At 43.1% G+C, this 23,504-nt stretch overlaps 10 non-coding genes across 10 annotated transcripts; all 10 read right to left on the bottom strand.

Annotated features, from left to right (window-relative positions):
• Window positions 1-1,307: 1,307 nt before the first annotated feature.
• LOC134063084 (5S ribosomal RNA) lies at window positions 1,308-1,426 on the bottom strand. The gene has a single exon (XR_009935857.1). It is a non-coding gene; the product is annotated as a 5S ribosomal RNA (ribosomal RNA).
• Window positions 1,427-3,063: 1,637 nt separating this feature from the next.
• On the bottom strand, window positions 3,064-3,182 carry LOC134063073 (5S ribosomal RNA). The gene has a single exon (XR_009935846.1). It is a non-coding gene; the product is annotated as a 5S ribosomal RNA (ribosomal RNA).
• Window positions 3,183-4,811: 1,629 nt separating this feature from the next.
• Window positions 4,812-4,930, bottom strand: LOC134063061 (5S ribosomal RNA). Its single transcript, XR_009935835.1, has one exon. It is a non-coding gene; the product is annotated as a 5S ribosomal RNA (ribosomal RNA).
• A 1,637-nt stretch (window positions 4,931-6,567) lies between these two features.
• On the bottom strand, window positions 6,568-6,686 carry LOC134063050 (5S ribosomal RNA). The gene has a single exon (XR_009935824.1). It is a non-coding gene; the product is annotated as a 5S ribosomal RNA (ribosomal RNA).
• Window positions 6,687-8,323: 1,637 nt separating this feature from the next.
• Window positions 8,324-8,442, bottom strand: LOC134063039 (5S ribosomal RNA). The gene has a single exon (XR_009935813.1). It is a non-coding gene; the product is annotated as a 5S ribosomal RNA (ribosomal RNA).
• Window positions 8,443-10,079: 1,637 nt separating this feature from the next.
• LOC134063027 (5S ribosomal RNA) lies at window positions 10,080-10,198 on the bottom strand. The gene has a single exon (XR_009935802.1). It is a non-coding gene; the product is annotated as a 5S ribosomal RNA (ribosomal RNA).
• Window positions 10,199-11,835: 1,637 nt separating this feature from the next.
• Window positions 11,836-11,954, bottom strand: LOC134063015 (5S ribosomal RNA). The gene has a single exon (XR_009935790.1). It is a non-coding gene; the product is annotated as a 5S ribosomal RNA (ribosomal RNA).
• Window positions 11,955-13,591: 1,637 nt separating this feature from the next.
• LOC134063003 (5S ribosomal RNA) lies at window positions 13,592-13,710 on the bottom strand. Its single transcript, XR_009935779.1, has one exon. It is a non-coding gene; the product is annotated as a 5S ribosomal RNA (ribosomal RNA).
• A 1,637-nt stretch (window positions 13,711-15,347) lies between these two features.
• LOC134062992 (5S ribosomal RNA) lies at window positions 15,348-15,466 on the bottom strand. The gene has a single exon (XR_009935768.1). It is a non-coding gene; the product is annotated as a 5S ribosomal RNA (ribosomal RNA).
• A 1,637-nt stretch (window positions 15,467-17,103) lies between these two features.
• Window positions 17,104-17,222, bottom strand: LOC134062980 (5S ribosomal RNA). Its single transcript, XR_009935757.1, has one exon. It is a non-coding gene; the product is annotated as a 5S ribosomal RNA (ribosomal RNA).
• Window positions 17,223-23,504: the final 6,282 nt, after the last annotated feature.

Below are 23,504 nucleotides of genomic sequence, written 5' to 3'. Positions count from 1 at the left end.
GAAATTGTAATGGTGACATAGCATGGCAAAAACCACTTGGTGTACACCATTTGAAACTACCACAAGTAAATTAGAAAACGTCACTGGAGTAAAAAAAAAAAAAAAAGCTCAGCTTTTCAAACAAAGATGATACTCAAAGCTAAGGAGAGAAATCAGTGTCTGGCCATGCATGAGAATATAAAACCACTAAGTATTTGATGGGATATAAAAAATAAAATAAAAAATCCTTTTTTTAAGCGGAGCGAAAACACAGGGGATGTTTCATTGGAGAGAACAACCCTAATTTACAATTCATGAAATATAAGCTTCGTTTTAGAAACGTAGCCTCTCAATGAAAACAACGTACACATACCGGTCGGGATGCAGACGCTCCGAGTTGGGTCTCTGGCCAGTTAGGATTGCGCCTTCAGGTCATGTGTTGTGAAGAGGGTTGTTTCATGGATCCGCTTTGCTTCAACTTCGCCACGGAGAAAGTAAAAACAACTGCTCCAACTGCAGTTCTCTACTGGTGTGCTAGAGTCACTGGCAGCCAATGATCCATACATGTCCACAAATGTACACTAACGACGGAAAGCGTGGCGCTCCCTCCGGCGACGGAGACGTGAATGAGCGCTTCTCCTTAGCGCACGGTTTATATAGGCCTTATACGTAATAGTAGACACACGTCAATCGAATGCTGCATCTAATACGACAACATAGGCTATGTAGTAGCAACTGCTGTCAAGCAAAACTTCATGAAGCACGCTGATATTAGCTTTTCAAATATCAATTCGCTGTGCGTAAAAACAGGAACTTTGGTCACTCGCTCTACTCGGACATCCTGAAACGAGTAACCTACAGTTGTTCAGGAAAACACCACAATATCTGGGATGTCGACAGCCATGCAGACTGTAGGCTATTATCCATACTCAGGCAGTGTTGAAAAAATGACTTTGCAGCTCTTGGGCGAATGAACACAGCGAGACCGGGAATTGTACAAAACGGTGAAAACTAAAGGGACATAGAAAACAAAGCTGTCACCCCCCAAAAATAAGCTAAACATTCCAGATGAAAACAAGCACTAAAACTCCCCCAATCCGCCAACTGTTGACAGTCAACTCGTGCAATTTTGTTCGACCTGTTGCTGGCTTAGCCTATATTTCCTACCTATGCATTTAGTTATTTATTTATTTATTTATTTATTTATTTTGCTTTCAAACGGAGGAAGCAAATATTCAAAGGGGTTGGAACATCTACGTACTAGGGAGCAGGCACGCACAGACAGACAGCCTGAAAAAAAAAAAGTTGCACTGGCTGATGGAGAGAAAAGCTTACGGCACCTGGTATTCCCAGGCGGTCTCCCATCCAAGTACTAACCAGGCCCGACGCTGCTTAGCTTCCGAGATCGGACGAGATCGGGCGTGTTCAGCGTGGTATGGCCGTAAGCGAAAGCAACCGGCCAAAGTAACCTACTTAAAGCTCCCCAACCCGGGTTGGAGACGCGTGTGTTGTGAAAGGTGAGGTACGCTACAGTATGTGTTCATGAAAACAAGGGCGCATTTTCCGCGTGGAGTTCAACTTTGAAAGTGAAGAATACAACAAATGGCATTTAAAACTTGGTAACATTTCCAATAACTGTTCCTTCTTTATCCTAAAAACGAAGGGTACTGACAGAAGAGTTTGGTTAGGCAAGTGCATATACTTTACTCACAGTTCAACACACATAGGGCAGCTTTATCTCTGATTAAAACGCTCACAGATTTGTTTAGAAGCTAAAGAAATTGTAATGGTGACATAGCATGGCAAAAACCACTTGGTGTACACCATTTGAAACTACCACAAGTAAATTAGAAAACGTCACTGGAGTAAAAAAAAAAAAAAAAGCTCAGCTTTTCAAACAAAGATGATACTCAAAGCTAAGGAGAGAAATCAGTGTCTGGCCATGCATGAGAATATAAAACCACTAAGTATTTGATGGGATATAAAAAAAAAAAAAAAAAATCCTTTTTTTAAGCGGAGCGAAAACACAGGGGATGTTTCATTGGAGAGAACAGCCCTAATTTACAATTCATGAAATATAAGCTTCGTTTTAGAAACGTAGCCTCTCAATGAAAACAACGTACACATACCGGTCGGGATGCAGACGCTCCGAGTTGGGTCTCTGGCCAGTTAGGATTGCGCCTTCAGGTCATGTGTTGTGAAGAGGGTTGTTTCATGTATCCGCTTTGCTTCAACTTCGCCACGGAGAAAGTAAAAACAACTGCTCCAACTGCAGTTCTCTACTGGTGTGCTAGAGTCACTGGCAGCCAATGATCCATACATGTCCACAAATGTACACTAACGACGGAAAGCGTGGCGCTCCCTCCGGCGACGGAGACGTGAATGAGCGCTTCTCCTTAGCGCACGGTTTATATAGGCCTTATACGTAATAGTAGACACACGTCAATCGAATGCTGCATCTAATACGACAACATAGGCTATGTAGTAGCAACTGCTGTCAAGCAAAACTTCATGAAGCACGCTGATATTAGCTTTTCAAATATCAATTCGCTGTGCGTAAAAACAGGAACTTTGGTCACTCGCTCTACTCGGACATCCTGAAACGAGTAACCTACAGTTGTTCAGGAAAACACCACAATATCTGGGATGTCGACAGCCATGCAGACTGTAGGCTATTATCCATACTCAGGCAGTGTTGAAAAAATGACTTTGCAGCTCTTGGGCGAATGAACACAGCGAGACCGGGAATTGTACAAAACGGTGAAAACTAAAGGGACATAGAAAACAAAGCTGTCACCCCCCAAAAATAAGCTAAACATTCCAGATGAAAACAAGCACTAAAACTCCCCCAATCCGCCAACTGTTGACAGTCAACTCGTGCAATTTTGTTCGACCTGTTGCTGGCTTAGCCTATATTTCCTACCTATGCATTTAGTTATTTATTTATTTATTTATTTATTTATTTTGCTTTCAAACGGAGGAAGCAAATATTCAAAGGGGTTGGAACATCTACGTACTAGGGAGCAGGCACGCACAGACAGACAGCCTGAAAAAAAAAAAGTTGCACTGGCTGATGGAGAGAAAAGCTTACGGCACCTGGTATTCCCAGGCGGTCTCCCATCCAAGTACTAACCAGGCCCGACGCTGCTTAGCTTCCGAGATCGGACGAGATCGGGCGTGTTCAGCGTGGTATGGCCGTAAGCGAAAGCAACCGGCCAAAGTAACCTACTTAAAGCTCCCCAACCCGGGTTGGAGACGCGTGTGTTGTGAAAGGTGAGGTACGCTACAGTATGTGTTCATGAAAACAAGGGCGCATTTTCCGCGTGGAGTTCAACTTTGAAAGTGAAGAATACAACAAATGGCATTTAAAACTTGGTAACATTTCCAATAACTGTTCCTTCTTTATCCTAAAAACGAAGGGTACTGACAGAAGAGTTTGGTTAGGCAAGTGCATATACTTTACTCACAGTTCAACACACATAGGGCAGCTTTATCTCTGATTAAAACGCTCACAGATTTGTTTAGAAGCTAAAGAAATTGTAATGGTGACATAGCATGGCAAAAACCACTTGGTGTACACCATTTGAAACTACCACAAGTAAATTAGAAAACGTCACTGGAGTAAAAAAAAAAAAAAAAGCTCAGCTTTTCAAACAAAGATGATACTCAAAGCTAAGGAGAGAAATCAGTGTCTGGCCATGCATGAGAATATAAAACCACTAAGTATTTGATGGGATATAAAAAATAAAATAAAAAATCCTTTTTTTAAGCGGAGCGAAAACACAGGGGATGTTTCATTGGAGAGAACAACCCTAATTTACAATTCATGAAATATAAGCTTCGTTTTAGAAACGTAGCCTCTCAATGAAAACAACGTACACATACCGGTCGGGATGCAGACGCTCCGAGTTGGGTCTCTGGCCAGTTAGGATTGCGCCTTCAGGTCATGTGTTGTGAAGAGGGTTGTTTCATGGATCCGCTTTGCTTCAACTTCGCCACGGAGAAAGTAAAAACAACTGCTCCAACTGCAGTTCTCTACTGGTGTGCTAGAGTCACTGGCAGCCAATGATCCATACATGTCCACAAATGTACACTAACGACGGAAAGCGTGGCGCTCCCTCCGGCGACGGAGACGTGAATGAGCGCTTCTCCTTAGCGCACGGTTTATATAGGCCTTATACGTAATAGTAGACACACGTCAATCGAATGCTGCATCTAATACGACAACATAGGCTATGTAGTAGCAACTGCTGTCAAGCAAAACTTCATGAAGCACGCTGATATTAGCTTTTCAAATATCAATTCGCTGTGCGTAAAAACAGGAACTTTGGTCACTCGCTCTACTCGGACATCCTGAAACGAGTAACCTACAGTTGTTCAGGAAAACACCACAATATCTGGGATGTCGACAGCCATGCAGACTGTAGGCTATTATCCATACTCAGGCAGTGTTGAAAAAATGACTTTGCAGCTCTTGGGCGAATGAACACAGCGAGACCGGGAATTGTACAAAACGGTGAAAACTAAAGGGACATAGAAAACAAAGCTGTCACCCCCCAAAAATAAGCTAAACATTCCAGATGAAAACAAGCACTAAAACTCCCCCAATCCGCCAACTGTTGACAGTCAACTCGTGCAATTTTGTTCGACCTGTTGCTGGCTTAGCCTATATTTCCTACCTATGCATTTAGTTATTTATTTATTTATTTATTTTGCTTTCAAACGGAGGAAGCAAATATTCAAAGGGGTTGGAACATCTACGTACTAGGGAGCAGGCACGCACAGACAGACAGCCTGAAAAAAAAAAAGTTGCACTGGCTGATGGAGAGAAAAGCTTACGGCACCTGGTATTCCCAGGCGGTCTCCCATCCAAGTACTAACCAGGCCCGACGCTGCTTAGCTTCCGAGATCGGACGAGATCGGGCGTGTTCAGCGTGGTATGGCCGTAAGCGAAAGCAACCGGCCAAAGTAACCTACTTAAAGCTCCCCAACCCGGGTTGGAGACGCGTGTGTTGTGAAAGGTGAGGTACGCTACAGTATGTGTTCATGAAAACAAGGGCGCATTTTCCGCGTGGAGTTCAACTTTGAAAGTGAAGAATACAACAAATGGCATTTAAAACTTGGTAACATTTCCAATAACTGTTCCTTCTTTATCCTAAAAACGAAGGGTACTGACAGAAGAGTTTGGTTAGGCAAGTGCATATACTTTACTCACAGTTCAACACACATAGGGCAGCTTTATCTCTGATTAAAACGCTCACAGATTTGTTTAGAAGCTAAAGAAATTGTAATGGTGACATAGCATGGCAAAAACCACTTGGTGTACACCATTTGAAACTACCACAAGTAAATTAGAAAACGTCACTGGAGTAAAAAAAAAAAAAAAAGCTCAGCTTTTCAAACAAAGATGATACTCAAAGCTAAGGAGAGAAATCAGTGTCTGGCCATGCATGAGAATATAAAAACACTAAGTATTTGATGGGATATAAAAAATAAAATAAAAAATCCTTTTTTTAAGCGGAGCGAAAACACAGGGGATGTTTCATTGGAGAGAACAACCCTAATTTACAATTCATGAAATATAAGCTTCGTTTTAGAAACGTAGCCTCTCAATGAAAACAACGTACACATACCGGTCGGGATGCAGACGCTCCGAGTTGGGTCTCTGGCCAGTTAGGATTGCGCCTTCAGGTCATGTGTTGTGAAGAGGGTTGTTTCATGGATCCGCTTTGCTTCAACTTCGCCACGGAGAAAGTAAAAACAACTGCTCCAACTGCAGTTCTCTACTGGTGTGCTAGAGTCACTGGCAGCCAATGATCCATACATGTCCACAAATGTACACTAACGACGGAAAGCGTGGCGCTCCCTCCGGCGACGGAGACGTGAATGAGCGCTTCTCCTTAGCGCACGGTTTATATAGGCCTTATACGTAATAGTAGACACACGTCAATCGAATGCTGCATCTAATACGACAACATAGGCTATGTAGTAGCAACTGCTGTCAAGCAAAACTTCATGAAGCACGCTGATATTAGCTTTTCAAATATCAATTCGCTGTGCGTAAAAACAGGAACTTTGGTCACTCGCTCTACTCGGACATCCTGAAACGAGTAACCTACAGTTGTTCAGGAAAACACCACAATATCTGGGATGTCGACAGCCATGCAGACTGTAGGCTATTATCCATACTCAGGCAGTGTTGAAAAAATGACTTTGCAGCTCTTGGGCGAATGAACACAGCGAGACCGGGAATTGTACAAAACGGTGAAAACTAAAGGGACATAGAAAACAAAGCTGTCACCCCCCAAAAATAAGCTAAACATTCCAGATGAAAACAAGCACTAAAACTCCCCCAATCCGCCAACTGTTGACAGTCAACTCGTGCAATTTTGTTCGACCTGTTGCTGGCTTAGCCTATATTTCCTACCTATGCATTTAGTTATTTATTTATTTATTTATTTATTTATTTTGCTTTCAAACGGAGGAAGCAAATATTCAAAGGGGTTGGAACATCTACGTACTAGGGAGCAGGCACGCACAGACAGACAGCCTGAAAAAAAAAAAGTTGCACTGGCTGATGGAGAGAAAAGCTTACGGCACCTGGTATTCCCAGGCGGTCTCCCATCCAAGTACTAACCAGGCCCGACGCTGCTTAGCTTCCGAGATCGGACGAGATCGGGCGTGTTCAGCGTGGTATGGCCGTAAGCGAAAGCAACCGGCCAAAGTAACCTACTTAAAGCTCCCCAACCCGGGTTGGAGACGCGTGTGTTGTGAAAGGTGAGGTACGCTACAGTATGTGTTCATGAAAACAAGGGCGCATTTTCCGCGTGGAGTTCAACTTTGAAAGTGAAGAATACAACAAATGGCATTTAAAACTTGGTAACATTTCCAATAACTGTTCCTTCTTTATCCTAAAAACGAAGGGTACTGACAGAAGAGTTTGGTTAGGCAAGTGCATATACTTTACTCACAGTTCAACACACATAGGGCAGCTTTATCTCTGATTAAAACGCTCACAGATTTGTTTAGAAGCTAAAGAAATTGTAATGGTGACATAGCATGGCAAAAACCACTTGGTGTACACCATTTGAAACTACCACAAGTAAATTAGAAAACGTCACTGGAGTAAAAAAAAAAAAAAAAGCTCAGCTTTTCAAACAAAGATGATACTCAAAGCTAAGGAGAGAAATCAGTGTCTGGCCATGCATGAGAATATAAAACCACTAAGTATTTGATGGGATATAAAAAATAAAATAAAAAATCCTTTTTTTAAGCGGAGCGAAAACACAGGGGATGTTTCATTGGAGAGAACAACCCTAATTTACAATTCATGAAATATAAGCTTCGTTTTAGAAACGTAGCCTCTCAATGAAAACAACGTACACATACCGGTCGGGATGCAGACGCTCCGAGTTGGGTCTCTGGCCAGTTAGGATTGCGCCTTCAGGTCATGTGTTGTGAAGAGGGTTGTTTCATGGATCCGCTTTGCTTCAACTTCGCCACGGAGAAAGTAAAAACAACTGCTCCAACTGCAGTTCTCTACTGGTGTGCTAGAGTCACTGGCAGCCAATGATCCATACATGTCCACAAATGTACACTAACGACGGAAAGCGTGGCGCTCCCTCCGGCGACGGAGACGTGAATGAGCGCTTCTCCTTAGCGCACGGTTTATATAGGCCTTATACGTAATAGTAGACACACGTCAATCGAATGCTGCATCTAATACGACAACATAGGCTATGTAGTAGCAACTGCTGTCAAGCAAAACTTCATGAAGCACGCTGATATTAGCTTTTCAAATATCAATTCGCTGTGCGTAAAAACAGGAACTTTGGTCACTCGCTCTACTCGGACATCCTGAAACGAGTAACCTACAGTTGTTCAGGAAAACACCACAATATCTGGGATGTCGACAGCCATGCAGACTGTAGGCTATTATCCATACTCAGGCAGTGTTGAAAAAATGACTTTGCAGCTCTTGGGCGAATGAACACAGCGAGACCGGGAATTGTACAAAACGGTGAAAACTAAAGGGACATAGAAAACAAAGCTGTCACCCCCCAAAAATAAGCTAAACATTCCAGATGAAAACAAGCACTAAAACTCCCCCAATCCGCCAACTGTTGACAGTCAACTCGTGCAATTTTGTTCGACCTGTTGCTGGCTTAGCCTATATTTCCTACCTATGCATTTAGTTATTTATTTATTTATTTATTTATTTATTTTGCTTTCAAACGGAGGAAGCAAATATTCAAAGGGGTTGGAACATCTACGTACTAGGGAGCAGGCACGCACAGACAGACAGCCTGAAAAAAAAAAAGTTGCACTGGCTGATGGAGAGAAAAGCTTACGGCACCTGGTATTCCCAGGCGGTCTCCCATCCAAGTACTAACCAGGCCCGACGCTGCTTAGCTTCCGAGATCGGACGAGATCGGGCGTGTTCAGCGTGGTATGGCCGTAAGCGAAAGCAACCGGCCAAAGTAACCTACTTAAAGCTCCCCAACCCGGGTTGGAGACGCGTGTGTTGTGAAAGGTGAGGTACGCTACAGTATGTGTTCATGAAAACAAGGGCGCATTTTCCGCGTGGAGTTCAACTTTGAAAGTGAAGAATACAACAAATGGCATTTAAAACTTGGTAACATTTCCAATAACTGTTCCTTCTTTATCCTAAAAACGAAGGGTACTGACAGAAGAGTTTGGTTAGGCAAGTGCATATACTTTACTCACAGTTCAACACACATAGGGCAGCTTTATCTCTGATTAAAACGCTCACAGATTTGTTTAGAAGCTAAAGAAATTGTAATGGTGACATAGCATGGCAAAAACCACTTGGTGTACACCATTTGAAACTACCACAAGTAAATTAGAAAACGTCACTGGAGTAAAAAAAAAAAAAAAAGCTCAGCTTTTCAAACAAAGATGATACTCAAAGCTAAGGAGAGAAATCAGTGTCTGGCCATGCATGAGAATATAAAACCACTAAGTATTTGATGGGATATAAAAAATAAAATAAAAAATCCTTTTTTTAAGCGGAGCGAAAACACAGGGGATGTTTCATTGGAGAGAACAACCCTAATTTACAATTCATGAAATATAAGCTTCGTTTTAGAAACGTAGCCTCTCAATGAAAACAACGTACACATACCGGTCGGGATGCAGACGCTCCGAGTTGGGTCTCTGGCCAGTTAGGATTGCGCCTTCAGGTCATGTGTTGTGAAGAGGGTTGTTTCATGGATCCGCTTTGCTTCAACTTCGCCACGGAGAAAGTAAAAACAACTGCTCCAACTGCAGTTCTCTACTGGTGTGCTAGAGTCACTGGCAGCCAATGATCCATACATGTCCACAAATGTACACTAACGACGGAAAGCGTGGCGCTCCCTCCGGCGACGGAGACGTGAATGAGCGCTTCTCCTTAGCGCACGGTTTATATAGGCCTTATACGTAATAGTAGACACACGTCAATCGAATGCTGCATCTAATACGACAACATAGGCTATGTAGTAGCAACTGCTGTCAAGCAAAACTTCATGAAGCACGCTGATATTAGCTTTTCAAATATCAATTCGCTGTGCGTAAAAACAGGAACTTTGGTCACTCGCTCTACTCGGACATCCTGAAACGAGTAACCTACAGTTGTTCAGGAAAACACCACAATATCTGGGATGTCGACAGCCATGCAGACTGTAGGCTATTATCCATACTCAGGCAGTGTTGAAAAAATGACTTTGCAGCTCTTGGGCGAATGAACACAGCGAGACCGGGAATTGTACAAAACGGTGAAAACTAAAGGGACATAGAAAACAAAGCTGTCACCCCCCAAAAATAAGCTAAACATTCCAGATGAAAACAAGCACTAAAACTCCCCCAATCCGCCAACTGTTGACAGTCAACTCGTGCAATTTTGTTCGACCTGTTGCTGGCTTAGCCTATATTTCCTACCTATGCATTTAGTTATTTATTTATTTATTTATTTATTTATTTTGCTTTCAAACGGAGGAAGCAAATATTCAAAGGGGTTGGAACATCTACGTACTAGGGAGCAGGCACGCACAGACAGACAGCCTGAAAAAAAAAAAGTTGCACTGGCTGATGGAGAGAAAAGCTTACGGCACCTGGTATTCCCAGGCGGTCTCCCATCCAAGTACTAACCAGGCCCGACGCTGCTTAGCTTCCGAGATCGGACGAGATCGGGCGTGTTCAGCGTGGTATGGCCGTAAGCGAAAGCAACCGGCCAAAGTAACCTACTTAAAGCTCCCCAACCCGGGTTGGAGACGCGTGTGTTGTGAAAGGTGAGGTACGCTACAGTATGTGTTCATGAAAACAAGGGCGCATTTTCCGCGTGGAGTTCAACTTTGAAAGTGAAGAATACAACAAATGGCATTTAAAACTTGGTAACATTTCCAATAACTGTTCCTTCTTTATCCTAAAAACGAAGGGTACTGACAGAAGAGTTTGGTTAGGCAAGTGCATATACTTTACTCACAGTTCAACACACATAGGGCAGCTTTATCTCTGATTAAAACGCTCACAGATTTGTTTAGAAGCTAAAGAAATTGTAATGGTGACATAGCATGGCAAAAACCACTTGGTGTACACCATTTGAAACTACCACAAGTAAATTAGAAAACGTCACTGGAGTAAAAAAAAAAAAAAAAGCTCAGCTTTTCAAACAAAGATGATACTCAAAGCTAAGGAGAGAAATCAGTGTCTGGCCATGCATGAGAATATAAAACCACTAAGTATTTGATGGGATATAAAAAATAAAATAAAAAATCCTTTTTTTAAGCGGAGCGAAAACACAGGGGATGTTTCATTGGAGAGAACAACCCTAATTTACAATTCATGAAATATAAGCTTCGTTTTAGAAACGTAGCCTCTCAATGAAAACAACGTACACATACCGGTCGGGATGCAGACGCTCCGAGTTGGGTCTCTGGCCAGTTAGGATTGCGCCTTCAGGTCATGTGTTGTGAAGAGGGTTGTTTCATGGATCCGCTTTGCTTCAACTTCGCCACGGAGAAAGTAAAAACAACTGCTCCAACTGCAGTTCTCTACTGGTGTGCTAGAGTCACTGGCAGCCAATGATCCATACATGTCCACAAATGTACACTAACGACGGAAAGCGTGGCGCTCCCTCCGGCGACGGAGACGTGAATGAGCGCTTCTCCTTAGCGCACGGTTTATATAGGCCTTATACGTAATAGTAGACACACGTCAATCGAATGCTGCATCTAATACGACAACATAGGCTATGTAGTAGCAACTGCTGTCAAGCAAAACTTCATGAAGCACGCTGATATTAGCTTTTCAAATATCAATTCGCTGTGCGTAAAAACAGGAACTTTGGTCACTCGCTCTACTCGGACATCCTGAAACGAGTAACCTACAGTTGTTCAGGAAAACACCACAATATCTGGGATGTCGACAGCCATGCAGACTGTAGGCTATTATCCATACTCAGGCAGTGTTGAAAAAATGACTTTGCAGCTCTTGGGCGAATGAACACAGCGAGACCGGGAATTGTACAAAACGGTGAAAACTAAAGGGACATAGAAAACAAAGCTGTCACCCCCCAAAAATAAGCTAAACATTCCAGATGAAAACAAGCACTAAAACTCCCCCAATCCGCCAACTGTTGACAGTCAACTCGTGCAATTTTGTTCGACCTGTTGCTGGCTTAGCCTATATTTCCTACCTATGCATTTAGTTATTTATTTATTTATTTATTTATTTATTTTGCTTTCAAACGGAGGAAGCAAATATTCAAAGGGGTTGGAACATCTACGTACTAGGGAGCAGGCACGCACAGACAGACAGCCTGAAAAAAAAAAAGTTGCACTGGCTGATGGAGAGAAAAGCTTACGGCACCTGGTATTCCCAGGCGGTCTCCCATCCAAGTACTAACCAGGCCCGACGCTGCTTAGCTTCCGAGATCGGACGAGATCGGGCGTGTTCAGCGTGGTATGGCCGTAAGCGAAAGCAACCGGCCAAAGTAACCTACTTAAAGCTCCCCAACCCGGGTTGGAGACGCGTGTGTTGTGAAAGGTGAGGTACGCTACAGTATGTGTTCATGAAAACAAGGGCGCATTTTCCGCGTGGAGTTCAACTTTGAAAGTGAAGAATACAACAAATGGCATTTAAAACTTGGTAACATTTCCAATAACTGTTCCTTCTTTATCCTAAAAACGAAGGGTACTGACAGAAGAGTTTGGTTAGGCAAGTGCATATACTTTACTCACAGTTCAACACACATAGGGCAGCTTTATCTCTGATTAAAACGCTCACAGATTTGTTTAGAAGCTAAAGAAATTGTAATGGTGACATAGCATGGCAAAAACCACTTGGTGTACACCATTTGAAACTACCACAAGTAAATTAGAAAACGTCACTGGAGTAAAAAAAAAAAAAAAAGCTCAGCTTTTCAAACAAAGATGATACTCAAAGCTAAGGAGAGAAATCAGTGTCTGGCCATGCATGAGAATATAAAACCACTAAGTATTTGATGGGATATAAAAAATAAAATAAAAAATCCTTTTTTTAAGCGGAGCGAAAACACAGGGGATGTTTCATTGGAGAGAACAACCCTAATTTACAATTCATGAAATATAAGCTTCGTTTTAGAAACGTAGCCTCTCAATGAAAACAACGTACACATACCGGTCGGGATGCAGACGCTCCGAGTTGGGTCTCTGGCCAGTTAGGATTGCGCCTTCAGGTCATGTGTTGTGAAGAGGGTTGTTTCATGGATCCGCTTTGCTTCAACTTCGCCACGGAGAAAGTAAAAACAACTGCTCCAACTGCAGTTCTCTACTGGTGTGCTAGAGTCACTGGCAGCCAATGATCCATACATGTCCACAAATGTACACTAACGACGGAAAGCGTGGCGCTCCCTCCGGCGACGGAGACGTGAATGAGCGCTTCTCCTTAGCGCACGGTTTATATAGGCCTTATACGTAATAGTAGACACACGTCAATCGAATGCTGCATCTAATACGACAACATAGGCTATGTAGTAGCAACTGCTGTCAAGCAAAACTTCATGAAGCACGCTGATATTAGCTTTTCAAATATCAATTCGCTGTGCGTAAAAACAGGAACTTTGGTCACTCGCTCTACTCGGACATCCTGAAACGAGTAACCTACAGTTGTTCAGGAAAACACCACAATATCTGGGATGTCGACAGCCATGCAGACTGTAGGCTATTATCCATACTCAGGCAGTGTTGAAAAAATGACTTTGCAGCTCTTGGGCGAATGAACACAGCGAGACCGGGAATTGTACAAAACGGTGAAAACTAAAGGGACATAGAAAACAAAGCTGTCACCCCCCAAAAATAAGCTAAACATTCCAGATGAAAACAAGCACTAAAACTCCCCCAATCCGCCAACTGTTGACAGTCAACTCGTGCAATTTTGTTCGACCTGTTGCTGGCTTAGCCTATATTTCCTACCTATGCATTTAGTTATTTATTTATTTATTTATTTATTTATTTTGCTTTCAAACGGAGGAAGCAAATATTCAAAGGGGTTGGAACATCTACGTACTAGGGAGCAGGCACGCACAGACAGACAGCCTGAAAAAAAAAAAGTTGCACTGGCTGATGGAGAGAAAAGCTTACGGCACCTGGTATTCCCAGGCGGTCTCCCATCCAAGTACTAACCAGGCCCGACGCTGCTTAGCTTCCGAGATCGGACGAGATCGGGCGTGTTCAGCGTGGTATGGCCGTAAGCGAAAGCAACCGGCCAAAGTAACCTACTTAAAGCTCCCCAACCCGGGTTGGAGACGCGTGTGTTGTGAAAGGTGAGGTACGCTACAGTATGTGTTCATGAAAACAAGGGCGCATTTTCCGCGTGGAGTTCAACTTTGAAAGTGAAGAATACAACAAATGGCATTTAAAACTTGGTAACATTTCCAATAACTGTTCCTTCTTTATCCTAAAAACGAAGGGTACTGACAGAAGAGTTTGGTTAGGCAAGTGCATATACTTTACTCACAGTTCAACACACATAGGGCAGCTTTATCTCTGATTAAAACGCTCACAGATTTGTTTAGAAGCTAAAGAAATTGTAATGGTGACATAGCATGGCAAAAACCACTTGGTGTACACCATTTGAAACTACCACAAGTAAATTAGAAAACGTCACTGGAGTAAAAAAAAAAAAAAAAGCTCAGCTTTTCAAACAAAGATGATACTCAAAGCTAAGGAGAGAAATCAGTGTCTGGCCATGCATGAGAATATAAAACCACTAAGTATTTGATGGGATATAAAAAATAAAATAAAAAATCCTTTTTTTAAGCGGAGCGAAAACACAGGGGATGTTTCATTGGAGAGAACAACCCTAATTTACAATTCATGAAATATAAGCTTCGTTTTAGAAACGTAGCCTCTCAATGAAAACAACGTACACATACCGGTCGGGATGCAGACGCTCCGAGTTGGGTCTCTGGCCAGTTAGGATTGCGCCTTCAGGTCATGTGTTGTGAAGAGGGTTGTTTCATGGATCCGCTTTGCTTCAACTTCGCCACGGAGAAAGTAAAAACAACTGCTCCAACTGCAGTTCTCTACTGGTGTGCTAGAGTCACTGGCAGCCAATGATCCATACATGTCCACAAATGTACACTAACGACGGAAAGCGTGGCGCTCCCTCCGGCGACGGAGACGTGAATGAGCGCTTCTCCTTAGCGCACGGTTTATATAGGCCTTATACGTAATAGTAGACACACGTCAATCGAATGCTGCATCTAATACGACAACATAGGCTATGTAGTAGCAACTGCTGTCAAGCAAAACTTCATGAAGCACGCTGATATTAGCTTTTCAAATATCAATTCGCTGTGCGTAAAAACAGGAACTTTGGTCACTCGCTCTACTCGGACATCCTGAAACGAGTAACCTACAGTTGTTCAGGAAAACACCACAATATCTGGGATGTCGACAGCCATGCAGACTGTAGGCTATTATCCATACTCAGGCAGTGTTGAAAAAATGACTTTGCAGCTCTTGGGCGAATGAACACAGCGAGACCGGGAATTGTACAAAACGGTGAAAACTAAAGGGACATAGAAAACAAAGCTGTCACCCCCCAAAAATAAGCTAAACATTCCAGATGAAAACAAGCACTAAAACTCCCCCAATCCGCCAACTGTTGACAGTCAACTCGTGCAATTTTGTTCGACCTGTTGCTGGCTTAGCCTATATTTCCTACCTATGCATTTAGTTATTTATTTATTTATTTATTTATTTATTTTGCTTTCAAACGGAGGAAGCAAATATTCAAAGGGGTTGGAACATCTACGTACTAGGGAGCAGGCACGCACAGACAGACAGCCTGAAAAAAAAAAAGTTGCACTGGCTGATGGAGAGAAAAGCTTACGGCACCTGGTATTCCCAGGCGGTCTCCCATCCAAGTACTAACCAGGCCCGACGCTGCTTAGCTTCCGAGATCGGACGAGATCGGGCGTGTTCAGCGTGGTATGGCCGTAAGCGAAAGCAACCGGCCAAAGTAACCTACTTAAAGCTCCCCAACCCGGGTTGGAGACGCGTGTGTTGTGAAAGGTGAGGTACGCTACAGTATGTGTTCATGAAAACAAGGGCGCATTTTCCGCGTGGAGTTCAACTTTGAAAGTGAAGAATACAACAAATGGCATTTAAAACTTGGTAACATTTCCAATAACTGTTCCTTCTTTATCCTAAAAACGAAGGGTACTGACAGAAGAGTTTGGTTAGGCAAGTGCATATACTTTACTCACAGTTCAACACACATAGGGCAGCTTTATCTCTGATTAAAACGCTCACAGATTTGTTTAGAAGCTAAAGAAATTGTAATGGTGACATAGCATGGCAAAAACCACTTGGTGTACACCATTTGAAACTACCACAAGTAAATTAGAAAACGTCACTGGAGTAAAAAAAAAAAAAAAAGCTCAGCTTTTCAAACAAAGATGATACTCAAAGCTAAGGAGAGAAATCAGTGTCTGGCCATGCATGAGAATATAAAACCACTAAGTATTTGATGGGATATAAAAAATAAAATAAAAAATCCTTTTTTTAAGCGGAGCGAAAACACAGGGGATGTTTCATTGGAGAGAACAACCCTAATTTACAATTCATGAAATATAAGCTTCGTTTTAGAAACGTAGCCTCTCAATGAAAACAACGTACACATACCGGTCGGGATGCAGACGCTCCGAGTTGGGTCTCTGGCCAGTTAGGATTGCGCCTTCAGGTCATGTGTTGTGAAGAGGGTTGTTTCATGGATCCGCTTTGCTTCAACTTCGCCACGGAGAAAGTAAAAACAACTGCTCCAACTGCAGTTCTCTACTGGTGTGCTAGAGTCACTGGCAGCCAATGATCCATACATGTCCACAAATGTACACTAACGACGGAAAGCGTGGCGCTCCCTCCGGCGACGGAGACGTGAATGAGCGCTTCTCCTTAGCGCACGGTTTATATAGGCCTTATACGTAATAGTAGACACACGTCAATCGAATGCTGCATCTAATACGACAACATAGGCTATGTAGTAGCAACTGCTGTCAAGCAAAACTTCATGAAGCACGCTGATATTAGCTTTTCAAATATCAATTCGCTGTGCGTAAAAACAGGAACTTTGGTCACTCGCTCTACTCGGACATCCTGAAACGAGTAACCTACAGTTGTTCAGGAAAACACCACAATATCTGGGATGTCGACAGCCATGCAGACTGTAGGCTATTATCCATACTCAGGCAGTGTTGAAAAAATGACTTTGCAGCTCTTGGGCGAATGAACACAGCGAGACCGGGAATTGTACAAAACGGTGAAAACTAAAGGGACATAGAAAACAAAGCTGTCACCCCCCAAAAATAAGCTAAACATTCCAGATGAAAACAAGCACTAAAACTCCCCCAATCCGCCAACTGTTGACAGTCAACTCGTGCAATTTTGTTCGACCTGTTGCTGGCTTAGCCTATATTTCCTACCTATGCATTTAGTTATTTATTTATTTATTTATTTATTTATTTTGCTTTCAAACGGAGGAAGCAAATATTCAAAGGGGTTGGAACATCTACGTACTAGGGAGCAGGCACGCACAGACAGACAGCCTGAAAAAAAAAAAGTTGCACTGGCTGATGGAGAGAAAAGCTTACGGCACCTGGTATTCCCAGGCGGTCTCCCATCCAAGTACTAACCAGGCCCGACGCTGCTTAGCTTCCGAGATCGGACGAGATCGGGCGTGTTCAGCGTGGTATGGCCGTAAGCGAAAGCAACCGGCCAAAGTAACCTACTTAAAGCTCCCCAACCCGGGTTGGAGACGCGTGTGTTGTGAAAGGTGAGGTACGCTACAGTATGTGTTCATGAAAACAAGGGCGCATTTTCCGCGTGGAGTTCAACTTTGAAAGTGAAGAATACAACAAATGGCATTTAAAACTTGGTAACATTTCCAATAACTGTTCCTTCTTTATCCTAAAAACGAAGGGTACTGACAGAAGAGTTTGGTTAGGCAAGTGCATATACTTTACTCACAGTTCAACACACATAGGGCAGCTTTATCTCTGATTAAAACGCTCACAGATTTGTTTAGAAGCTAAAGAAATTGTAATGGTGACATAGCATGGCAAAAACCACTTGGTGTACACCATTTGAAACTACCACAAGTAAATTAGAAAACGTCACTGGAGTAAAAAAAAAAAAAAAAGCTCAGCTTTTCAAACAAAGATGATACTCAAAGCTAAGGAGAGAAATCAGTGTCTGGCCATGCATGAGAATATAAAACCACTAAGTATTTGATGGGATATAAAAAATAAAATAAAAAATCCTTTTTTTAAGCGGAGCGAAAACACAGGGGATGTTTCATTGGAGAGAACAACCCTAATTTACAATTCATGAAATATAAGCTTCGTTTTAGAAACGTAGCCTCTCAATGAAAACAACGTACACATACCGGTCGGGATGCAGACGCTCCGAGTTGGGTCTCTGGCCAGTTAGGATTGCGCCTTCAGGTCATGTGTTGTGAAGAGGGTTGTTTCATGGATCCGCTTTGCTTCAACTTCGCCACGGAGAAAGTAAAAACAACTGCTCCAACTGCAGTTCTCTACTGGTGTGCTAGAGTCACTGGCAGCCAATGATCCATACATGTCCACAAATGTACACTAACGACGGAAAGCGTGGCGCTCCCTCCGGCGACGGAGACGTGAATGAGCGCTTCTCCTTAGCGCACGGTTTATATAGGCCTTATACGTAATAGTAGACACACGTCAATCGAATGCTGCATCTAATACGACAACATAGGCTATGTAGTAGCAACTGCTGTCAAGCAAAACTTCATGAAGCACGCTGATATTAGCTTTTCAAATATCAATTCGCTGTGCGTAAAAACAGGAACTTTGGTCACTCGCTCTACTCGGACATCCTGAAACGAGTAACCTACAGTTGTTCAGGAAAACACCACAATATCTGGGATGTCGACAGCCATGCAGACTGTAGGCTATTATCCATACTCAGGCAGTGTTGAAAAAATGACTTTGCAGCTCTTGGGCGAATGAACACAGCGAGACCGGGAATTGTACAAAACGGTGAAAACTAAAGGGACATAGAAAACAAAGCTGTCACCCCCCAAAAATAAGCTAAACATTCCAGATGAAAACAAGCACTAAAACTCCCCCAATCCGCCAACTGTTGACAGTCAACTCGTGCAATTTTGTTCGACCTGTTGCTGGCTTAGCCTATATTTCCTACCTATGCATTTAGTTATTTATTTATTTATTTATTTATTTATTTTGCTTTCAAACGGAGGAAGCAAATATTCAAAGGGGTTGGAACATCTACGTACTAGGGAGCAGGCACGTGTAGCAGTGAAATATTTTATCTTTTATTTCCTTTATTTTTCTTTGTGATGAATTTCATAAAATCTTATTATACATATAAATATACATGATTATATACATAGAAATTCCTATACACTGTTCCTTTAATTGCGCGCGATGTTGCTAAGCAACCCATGTTTACAGCATTCCTCAGTTGCCCAATGGATGCTGTAAACGGTAAGCCGCTATAATTTTCTCCCGATAGAAAATTACATTAATTACATTAATTATTTATTTAAAAGTATTGTTCTTGAACAGAAAACAGTGTCACAATCTTTTATAAGCATAATTTAATCACTTGTAACCCTGTTTTAGCGAACGTGTAAGAGAAATCAATAACTTTAGCGTTTATAGTGTCTTCCTCTACCGTAATGTAAACAATGATTGTATATAAGGTTATCTTTAGTCCACAACAAGTAAAAACGATGTCATTACCTCCTGTTGTATACATGATCATATTGTATCTGTTTTGAGTAATATATATAGCTTTGAAAATGGTTAAAATAGTTCTTACGGTTAGACATTTCATTAGCGTTCACTGGAATTTGCCGTTACTGTGTGTAGGGGATTGGAGAGGATCCGCTGTGCGTGTGCGCATTCTTATCTGAAACTGCTCCATTCTCTGTCCAGGTACGAAGTGACTTAACGGTTGTTTTAAGATAAAGTGGGTTCTGTCATCTATATTGTGTACCTTATGTCACTGTGTATTATTATAGATATTACATTATTTATTTATATGACTAGTATGTATGGCCTGTGCAAAGCCAGCCTAAGCCCAAGATGAAGGCCTATCTGTAGGCCTGTTGTATATGAGCTTGTGAATTGTCTCCTGTATTGTATTGTATTATTGTCATTTATACCCATCATCATATGTATAACTTGTTGTTCATAATTACTTATATGAGTTGCCCAATGGATGCTGTAAACGGGGATTGGAGAGGATCCGCTGTGCGTGTGCGCATTCTTATCTGAAACTGCTCCATTCTCTGTCCAGTAAACAGATATTGCAGATACCCCATCCCTGTGTGTGTGTGTACATCATTCCTGTCCATTCAACTGGTCTGAACCGATACACATCTGCTACATAAAACTGGTGCCGTGACTTCGGATCAACTTGGTCAGCCGCCGCCGATCGCCGGGTCAAGCAGTGGGCTTGTGACACCTGAGATATCGCCGTGAGGCCAGAGGATCCATGTTGCAGATTGTTAAGTGACCGTTTATGGACTTTTGCACTTGGTCTACACTCACTTAAAGCATTTCACAGACAACTGATTTTTACATTTTATTTTAACCATTTCTATTTTTATTTTAACACAACGCAGACATAATATACTGTACAGTAATGGCTGGTAGAGGCTATGGTGATTGTTTTCCCGCCACTCCTACAGTTGGCAGAGGTAGAGGGAGAGGCAGAGGTAGGATGTTATATAGGCCTGATGAATCTACTGTGTGTAAACCTAGGGTGACATTTGACTTAGATCTAGATGAAAACCCTATAGGTGAGCCTAACATCCCTATGCATTCCACTCCTGCTGCTAATGATGCTGCAGTTACACAGCAGCTACGTGACCTCATAGGTGAGCTTGGAAGTCAAATAGGTGAATCTATTGCAAACAGGTTATTAGCCAATCAAACTACACCTAGCCTAGTACAACATCCCACTAATCCCCCTAAGGAGAATAGAGCTGAAACCTCCAGTGCCTCCCTAGATTTATCTAAGGTCAATGTAATTGTAAGATCAGATGTTAAAGAGCCGCCCATGTTCAGAGGTGATGACAGTGACAAGTATGCTGTGCAAGAGTGGATTGAGATCATGGAGCTGTACTTAAAGAAGAGTAGCTGCCCTGATGTCGAGAGAGTAGACACAATCCTGAGCCATCTCCTGGGTAGAGCTAAGAACATTGTTAAAGTGGCACTAAAGAGTAGCTCCCTATCTAACACTCCTGTAACACCTGAAGCCATCTATGACATGCTGAAGCGTTACTTTAGTGAAGCCCCTGGGTCATGCCTGCCACTAGCTGACTTTTATGCCACACGGCCTGATAACAAAGAGAGTCCTGTAGATTACTGGGTCCGTCTGAACACTCTGGCTGAACGTGCAAACCAACACCTACAGAGCAATGGCAGTAAGATGCAGAACATGAGCAGTGAAATAGCCATGATGTTTATTCGTAACTGCCCAGACCCAGACCTCATCAGTGTTTTTAAGTGTAAGCCTACCAGTAAGTGGTCAATGATGGAGGTTCAAGAGGCTATTGATGAGCATCAGAGGGAGAGTCAGTCACGAAAAGCTCATAGCATGGCCAAACCCCGTGCCTACCAAGTCTCGACTGCTTCTTTAAATCCCAGTGATAGTGGAGTGAGTGACGTACAGTGCACTGCGGTTAATGCTGCAACGTGTGTGGCCAACAGAGCTCCCGTGAAGAATGTCAATGAGAATGTTACACCTGACTCAAACACTCTGGAGCGAGTGCTGAGTATGTTAGAGAGAGTGCTTGATCGCACCAGTCAGCCCACACAAAACCACTCTAGGTCTGCCACTTCGTCTTGGGGTCCTCCTTCACCTTGTCGTCTCTGTGGCAATACGTCACACTCCACTCGTTCACATTGCATGAGGGAGAAGCGATGTTTGCTCTGTTTAGAGGTGGGCCACCAGCGCAAAGACTGCCGTAGTGCTTTCCAGGCCTCTCCTCACCCCATCGCTGGTCCACAGAACCAGGGAAACTAGTTCACTCGCATTTGAGAGGGGCCCATGTGAGTGTTAACCAGCAAACCCTCAGTCTTCAAGATAATATGTCCGTCTATGAAGAGAGTTGTAAATCTTTTTCTGACAAGAGTTCTGTTATATTTCAAAATACCATCAAGCTGGAGAAAGCTGACAGCCTGTTCTACACTGATGTTTCAGTAAAAGGAGTTTCTTTAAAAGCTTTATTAGACAGTGGGTCTATGGCATGCACTATGAGTGAAGAAGCTGAACACATACTGAGAAGTGCTGGAGCTGTGCTCGAGCTCAGTGAACTACAGTCCAACATTGTCCTTGTAGGATGTGGTGGTGTCCAGGTCCAGCCAAAGTGTGTGTATCAACTAGAGATGGAGGTGTATGGCCATGCAGTCAGTGTGCCCACGTTACTTGTCCCTGGACAAAAAGATCAGATGATTCTCGGCACTAATGTAATAAAGCACATCCTCAGTCAGCTCAGGAAGACTCCCAGTTACTGGCAGGTGCTTGGCCGCCCTGAGAGTACTGGAGAGCCTGAGATAGAACAGTTTTTAAACATGCTTTCTGGCATCCACAGATGGAAAGGCAGTTATATGCCAGATGTTGTTGGCACTTTGAAACTCACACAGTCTGTTACACTGTTACCTCAGCATGAGCACCTTGTCTGGGCCAGACTGCCCTCCACTGCACCAGTGTCTGTGGGAAGTGCTGTCCTCATCGAGCCACCGAAATCACAAACCCACAAAAAGAACATCATTGTTGGCAGAGTTGTGGCGTCCATGTCTGCAGATGGATGGCTGCCAGTAAAGATCTTGAATCCTGGTGACAAACCAATCACACTTCGGAGAAACTCAAAAGTGGCTGATGTATCTCCATGCCTTGCTCTTGAAGATCTTGAGGTCAACTCACATCCAGCGGACCAAGATGAGCTCAGAGTGCAAAGCCAGAGCGTCAACCCTGCAGAGGGTGCTGCCACTCCATCACACAGCTTCTCTGAACGCCTAAAAGATCTTGGCCTGAGTGATCTCGATGTTGACTCCTGTGAAGTTTCACCGTATTGGAAAGACCAGCTAGTACAGCTGATTCACAAGTATGAGAGTGTCTTCTCAAGAGATAAATTAGACTGTGGCAAGGCCAAAGACTTTTCCCATCGTATCCATCTGTCTGATGATCGTCCATTCAGGCTGCCTTACCGTCGTGTGCCTCCAGCTCACTACCATAAGCTCAGGGAAGTGCTTACCGAAATGGAAGAACGTGAGATAATCCGCAAGTCATCAAGCGAGTGGGCTTCTCCTGTAGTGCTTGTGTGGAAGAAGAGTGGAGATCTGCGCATCTGTGTTGACTACAGGTGGCTTAATGCACGGATGACAAAGGACGCACACCCATTGCCACATCAAGCAGACTGTTTAGCTGCATTAGGAGGAAATGCCTTTTTCAGTGCCATGGACCTCACCTCAGGATTCTATAACATCGAGATGGCAGAAGAGGACAAAAAGTACACCGCTTTCACAACACCTATGGGGCTCTATGAGTTCAACAGGCTGCCTCAAGGACTGTGCAACAGCCCTGCCAGTTTCATGCGCCTCATGATGAACATCTTCGGTGATGAGAACTTTCTCACATTGCTCTGCTACCTTGATGATCTCCTTGTCTTTGCCCCTGATGAGAGAGAAGCACTTAAGAGATTGGAGCTTGTCTTCAGTAGACTGAGTGCCCATGGGCTGAGACTGGCCCCTAAGAAGTGTCACCTGTTAAGACGGAGTGTAAAGTTCCTAGGCCACATTGTGGATGAGACTGGAGTAGCAACAGATCCTGATAAAGTGAAGGCTATCACGGGTATGACCGTTACTGATCTGATGATGGAGGATGGAGTCACACCATCGCAGAAAAAGATCAAGTCGTTTCTTGGAATGGTCATGTACTATCAGAGATTCATACAGAACTGCTCCAGCATTGCCA

This window comes from Sardina pilchardus, chromosome 17 (genome assembly GCF_963854185.1).
Source record: "Sardina pilchardus chromosome 17, fSarPil1.1, whole genome shotgun sequence".
In the NCBI taxonomy this organism is placed as follows: Eukaryota; Metazoa; Chordata; class Actinopteri; order Clupeiformes; family Clupeidae; genus Sardina; species Sardina pilchardus.
Note: the sequence above shows the minus strand (reverse complement) of the source record. Positions and strands in the feature narration are given on the sequence as shown.